The sequence below is a fragment of the Poeciliopsis prolifica genome, unplaced genomic scaffold (genome assembly GCF_027474105.1).
Source record: "Poeciliopsis prolifica strain line A6 unplaced genomic scaffold, Auburn_PproV2 SCAFFOLD127, whole genome shotgun sequence".
Taxonomy (NCBI): Eukaryota; Metazoa; Chordata; class Actinopteri; order Cyprinodontiformes; family Poeciliidae; genus Poeciliopsis; species Poeciliopsis prolifica.
In genome coordinates this window covers 532,501-539,324 of record NW_026562502.1, presented here as the reverse complement: position 1 = coordinate 539,324, position 6,824 = coordinate 532,501, and the positions used below count along the sequence as shown (strand labels likewise).

Here is a 6,824-nt window from a genome sequence, read left to right as displayed (position 1 = left end):
AAGATTAATAATAATAAACATACATTGTGACGTAAAAGAATATTTATTGTCTTTAAGCCGAAGAGGCGCATCTCCGCCTACTAAACAGCAGCCCAACACAGAAGAGAGACAGAAGGTGAGTTAGCTTTGCTATAAATATGTTTTTAAGTTGAGAAACATGAGGCTTCAATGAATGAACTACACCTCCAGGGTTAAATTATTCACTACACCCCACTACCTGCTGGTGGTTCGGCTTTTCACGGCTTCACTGTACACAAAAAGCGTCTTTGACAACCTTGCTGCAGGGACAACTGGCTGAGCTGCAGCTGCTTTAAATGAACTTAACCTCCATGGTCATACAGACACAAAGCTATTTAAACCTCCGACAACCTTTAAATATACAGCGAGTAGGTTCTGCTGTGACCATTGTTAACTGGACTCTACTGAACCAGAACCAAAAAGTAACAAAGCTACATGTTCCCAAAACGGAACTAAGGCTTCACTTCATTAATCCGAGTTTATCAATTCAAAAATATTTGAATTAAAGGAAAAACTAAATGTAATTGTAAGAATATTTATTTGGCCTATGATGCTGTGTGCGGGAAGGCTCTCCTGTAGCAGTCTGTCGTGCAACACAGTCAAAGAGGCCTCTGACTGAAGACTGTTGCTGTATAGCAGCCTAATGGCAGCTCTGACATGCTAACAGCTCAATATCCAGGCAACAGAGATGATATTTTACAGCAACACGTCCTGAATGACTCCATCAACTCTTAGCTAGCTATGCTAATCCACCTCTTTTGCTTTTGCTGCTCCTTTTTAAATCTGTCTGGTCAGAAAGATGGACAGAGAGATGTTGGAGTAGGGGATGTGATGCTTTAAACTTCCTCCTCCTTTCTGTGTCCAGGAAGCCTCCCTTTAAACTGCTCTTGGATTTGGGGTCATAGGTCAGGAAGATGCAAACCAGCTGCTCAATATTGAAAGAACTGTCTAAACAAAATCTCTAAAATGCCATTGGTGATCTTTTCCTGATGATGAGGTCTAAATATTGTTCCAATGGGTTTAAACCAGGTCACTATCTGTGTGTGTGTGTGTGTGTGTGTGTGTGTGTGTGTGTGTGTGTGTGGTCTGATCTTTAGCCTGGATGTGTAAAAGGTCACAGACACATCCTGACTCCTGATATCCGTCTGTCTTTGAGAGTAAAGGTCACGGTTCCGGCTGTGTGTGTCAGCCCATGTTGGTTCTTTGTTGGCGCTGATGCGACCCGGTCCATTTTTAGACAGGTGTTTGCTAAAACCCAGCCAATACACATGTTGACTTTTTCATGGCTTCACTGTACACATAAAGCGTCTTTGGCAACCTTGCTGCAGAGACAACTGGCTGACTGTTAGAACTAACACAGCTCTTAGGTCTAAATGATTTTTAGACTTTTGTCTCATCTTTGTGACATTTTTCTCATTTTCTGGTCCTTTTTTATCCATTATTTTATCTTTGAGTTTTGATTTTAATTTGTCCTATTTTTTTCATAAGTTTTCAATATGTGGAAGCCAAAAAATCTCAAACATTTGTGAAGGAAGTAGTTTGTGACTTTTATTTTAAAAAGTGTTTTGGCTATATTTTAAAATGCTATAAGCTAAACTTTCCATAAATCCTGACTTCTGCAGAACTTAATTCTCAAATTAAAAGGTTTAAACAGAAGCAGTTCTCAGCGGCTGACATGGCGGTTCTGGAGGGAATCACCAGAAACAGAAAACTTCTATTTTAGAGAAATGCTGAATAATATTGCAGTCCATACATATTTAAACCCATTTCTGAAACTGCTTTTCATTCACCCCCTAAACTTTATCATGTATGAACATCACAGTGTGAATCATGTTAGCCTGCATCTGAAGTTGTCTGTCTTCTTTACCTGTTTGGGGTTCAGCCAATCAACAGCAAGGAAAATAAATGCCACTTCTGGATTGGCTGCTTTTCAATCGCCAACCAATAGCTTGTTAGGCATAGCTATAAAAAATAGATTTTTTTAGAATATCTTGGCTAAACTCTACAAAAAACAGAAACAGGTGAATTTTTGTAAGTATTTAGGAGGTAAGTTGCACAGAATAGGCTGCGCTCTGCTGTTACCTGGTTTTAAAGACAGGTGAACCAGAAGAGCACCTGCATCATGATGTCAGAACAGCTCAGCTTTAATCAGAGGAAAAACGGACGGTACCGAGAAGAGAACCCTGTGGCGCCCCACATGGCCGAGGAGGATGGATTATTAATTATTATGGATTATTAATCTTAATTAATGGCCGACATCATCAGATAAAGTCCAACTGTTGGAATTCTGATCGTAAGAGCTGTGAAAGTCCAAACATGACCAAATATTATAGAGACACAGATCACTTCCTGCTGTTCCTGAGAAAAACAGCAAGTTTAGTAAATAAATGGTTGGAGATGTTTGTTTCCTCCGGTGTCTGTCAGGAGCTGAGTGACGGATGGCTCTGCTCTCTGATCAATAAAGGAGGATTTCCTTCAGTCCCAGCCGACCGGACCGACTCATCCAGACTCATCCTCTGAATCCTGCAGATCAGCAGCAGCTTCTGGGCCGCAGCACCTCTCATCCTGCGTCACGCCTCATTTCCCAGTCCCAGGTCGGCTCTGATCACTTCCTGTCAGCTTCAGCTGCACCAGGACCCAAGAGAACCTGCACCGTTCTGCCCAATAACAGCAAAGGCAGGAGCCAGGTTACAGGGAATCACTGGCAATAGCTCCGGTTCCGAAGCAGCTGGTTTATATCAAAGCGCTAAAGCGCTACATCAGAGACTCAAGGAGGACAGGCTGCATAAAGACGGGCGGGTGGAGGCTTGGGAACGGAAGATCCGGGCTTTAGCGGCTCCATGCCTGCAAGGGGGCAAATTCACCTCATGTTATTTAGAACTGCCAGTGGTATTTATAACTGACACACCCGCGAAGCCGCTAACAGCAGAGCTAACGGAGTTTAGAGGTTTTGACAACTTTGAAAATATTAGCGAACTTAGCTTCCCGTAATTAATTTGTTTCTAATAAACTAATTTATTTCCGTTGAATAAAGTTTGGCTGTTGTTTTAGTTATGAACTGTTTAAGATTCAAGTAGAAGTTTACCTTCATGCTTTTATTGTGAAGTCTGTTTTACTAGCATGTCATAGTGGCATCAACTGGTTGAATTTTAGCAATTTAGCATTTGCTTCTGCTAAATCAGATGATGTTGTAGCACTTAAGTGTTAGCTTAAACTAAATATTATGTTGTATTGCTTTAAAATTAGAATTAAATTAAATACTGTGTTTTTGTAGCGCTTTAGCATTTGCTTCTGATAATTTCTGTGTTGTAGTATCCTAATGTTAGCTTCTGCTAAATACTGCTTTAGCGTTAGCAGAACTACTGTCTTCTCTTAGGGCTTTAGGGTTAGCGCAGCTAGCAGAGTTAGTGCAGCTAGCTTTTAGCTCCCTTAGCTCTCCTCAGAAGGTAAGGCTTTGGGCCTGTTGTGCAGCGGTTTGGCGGCGCGGCGCTCTGCTGCTGAACCCTGCGAGCTGATTGGATGTAATGAAGCCTGATGGTGGGAGCAGCTTCCCTCTCAGCCCTGATGACCTGCTTTGATTCTCCGGCTGCTCGTTTCCGTCTCGCTGAGCCGTGAGCTGCAGATTGAGTTTTCCGTCTCCTTTCCACCTGGCAGATCAAGGACCGCGGCGTCCTGGCCATCGATCGCTTCCTCCAGTGTTCAGACGGCGGAAGAACTGTCTGGGACCCGAGCCGGCCTCCTCTGTGGAGAGAAAAACCAGCCGGTAAACTCTGACATTTACAGTCGTGTTCAATAAAACTGGTGTTCAGTCTGCGCCGTGAAGGAGCTCCAGGCCTCCTGAATGTCAGTCCGGCTCCTCGGGTTGAATTACTCAACGATTCCCAACGCGCCGCCGGCCGCTGTGTTTATTGTCAGGCTGACGCCATGGAAACCAAGACCTTGACCCCCAGGGTGACCTCAGCTTTGAACTCTGACCTTTTCCAGGTCCTCTGACTCCAGAAGCTGCTCTGGAGAACAAACAAAAAATGGAATAATTTTCCAGGTTATAAGTGAAAAAATCAGAGCTTTTCTCTGACATTCTGGAATTATTTAATGAAACTCGTACATCTTGTTGAAAAGTGAATTTGTCTTGATTGGACTGAACTCAGATATTTTCAGTATGAACTAGATAAAAGGTGTTTATTGTTTTACAGTGCATTTGTTGGTGACAGAGCGTCTGCTGGACGTTCATTAATCTGGACGAGTCGCAGCTCGGCGCCTGCAGCAGCTCGGCGCCTGCTGCAGCTCGGCGCCTGCTGCAGCTCGGCGCCTGCTGCAGCTCGGCGCCTGCTGCAGCTCTCGGCGCCTGCTGCAGCTCGGCGCCTGCTGCAGCTCGGCGCCTGCTGCAGCTCTTCCTCTCTGTCCTGTTTCTGGGATCCGTTCTCTCTCCGATACATCGGTGTTGATGTCGGATCAGTTGATCTGGACTGATGTTAAAGACTGATACTTGTTTCCATCGTGTTGGATGCAGAGCAGGATCGTGGAGTTTAACTGCGTTTGGTTTCACTCTGGTGAAAGTGAAAGGAGATACTTATGATATCAATAAATATCAATTATCGGCCATAACAGATTTTATTATTGATGGATCACCGACCGTCTCCGTCCATCAGCTCCTGACTGGACCCTGATTGAACCAGAGCTCTGCTTCTGTTACATGTTGAGTTTCTGAGCAGCATGCGGTTCTGGTTCTGTGGTTCTGGTTCTGTTGGTGTGAATAAACTTGTTTTCTGCAGAAAGCTCTGGGTTTTCCTGGCGCTGCGTCTCTGTGTGCTGGTGTCCTCCATCTGTTGAAGGAAAGCCTTCCTGAACCTGCTGAGCCTACCTCACACACACACACACACACACACACACACACACACACACACACACACACACACACACACACACACACACACACACACACACACACACACACACACACATGGTTATATAACCTGTGAAATTCACTCCCATCGTGTCAGAACTCGGTGAAATCAGGGGAAGGAAAAACCGGTGCAACATCCAGCTTCATCCATTCAGCATTTTCAGCCTCTTTCCTTTTAAATCTGCTTTTCTGTGACCTCTGACCCCTCAGTGAAGTCTGAAAGTGTCGTCTTCTGATTGTTAAAAGCTGTGAAAATCAAACCTGAAGGTGCTAATTAGAGGCAGCAGAGTGTCGGGCCCCGAGGGCCTTCAGTCAACCTGCTGAAGAGTTTCAGTTAGCGCGGAGCGGCCATAAACGTTTTGCAGCTTTCCATGTTCAGCCAATCCTGAGCGAGTTAGCGCTGCAGTGGCGGCGCAGCGAGGAGGTTAACAGCTGCTCAGGTGGTTTCCTCACCTTCTGCAGCTCCTGCAGCAGCAGGAAGTGACACGGCATCAGGCTTAGAGAGCTTAGCTTCTGTTAGCCTCTGATGCTACCGCAGGCATCAAGCTGACCTCTGACCTGGTGCTACAGGTCTGCTAGTCTAAATAGAACAGCAGAACGAACCGCTGTGGTTTGGTAGAGACTATCATTTTATTGAGTTGTTCCGGCCGATTCTGGACCCGGTCAGCCGATTTTAATGATCTTCATTCTTAGAAGATCAATATAAATCAGCTTTAGTCCCACTGAGGAGGAGGAGGAACTTGGCCCAACATTGAACCAGAACCGGGTCGGGCCGGTTCTGGTCTGTTCTGGTTGGTTTAGGTTGCTAAGCAGAAAACTCGTTAAGCCCGGTAAAAATATTAAAAGTCGACAGGAAATCTGAAAATATGACAATCTGGATTCCTAAACATAAAAAGTGTAAATGAAAATAAACCAGTTTTTGCAGTTTCATTAAATCCTAATGAATTAAAGGGCCAGTTATGTAAACGATGATTGATGATGAGTCAGCAGATTAGTCATTCAGGTATTTATTATTTAGATTAGCTGATTTTTTTATGGCAGTTTGAAATAATACCATACCAACTTTATTTATGAAGCACTTTAAAACAACCACAGCCGAAACAAAGTGCTGTACATAAAATAGATAAAAAACAAATACAGTTTAAAACAACAAACATACAATATAAAACTAGATCTCGCTGGAGTTGAAAGCCAAGTAAAATAAATAGGTTTTAAGACGAGCTTTAAAATAATAAAAAATAAAAACTTTATTCTTTCTTCACACAGATTCAGCCTCAATGAACGCTTAAATCAAATCAGATGCTCTCAATATGCTAACATCCAAGCTAGCCAGCACGCTGCCTCATGTGCTAACTGTGCTAACAGCTAATGCTAGTTAGCGTTAGCGGTGCCGTGGCCTCAGCGGGTGAAGTCGCTGACCGGAGGGGAGAGCTGCAGCCTCATCAGTTTGTTTCAGTGGATCAGATTCTGATTCATTCATTAATATTCATGTGATAAACTGACTTTATGTTCAAACTCATGTTATGATTGTGAAACTTCTGGTTAACGGGGAGTTCTGCTCTCTCTCTGTGTCTCTGCGCTGTGGGGAACGTCAGGTCAGGTTTTCCTGTTTCTGGTGGATCAGCGTTTCCTGCAGCGCCGCATCAACACCAGTTAGCTTCAGGTTTCTGTCGCCGCAGCGCAGGAAAACCCAGCCGGAGAGGTGATTGATTGGGACGGGCAGCGGCGTCCCTCAGGGCGGCGGCCTGCAGCGATCGATGGGCCGGACCCGTCGCTGCTGTCACAAAGTCCTGACGCCTCCAAACTGACCCAGCTGCTATGAAATAATAATGAAGGATGAGAAAGAAAATCTGCTTCACACAGAAACCAGGCAGGATTGGAGGAGGAAGTGACATCACAGCTC

General features: G+C 44.4%; 1 protein-coding gene across 1 annotated transcript in view; it reads left to right on the top strand.

Moving 5' to 3' along the window:
- Positions 1-87: 87 nt before the first annotated feature.
- LOC129355223 (phenylalanine--tRNA ligase, mitochondrial-like) overlaps positions 88-6,824 on the top strand; it is a 58,807-nt gene continuing 52,070 nt past the window's right edge. Inside the window, exons 1-2 of the mRNA XM_055024757.1 lie at positions 88-115; positions 3,673-3,781. The gene's annotated coding sequence lies outside the window, so the exon portion shown is untranslated. The remainder of the gene's footprint in view (positions 116-3,672; positions 3,782-6,824) is intronic.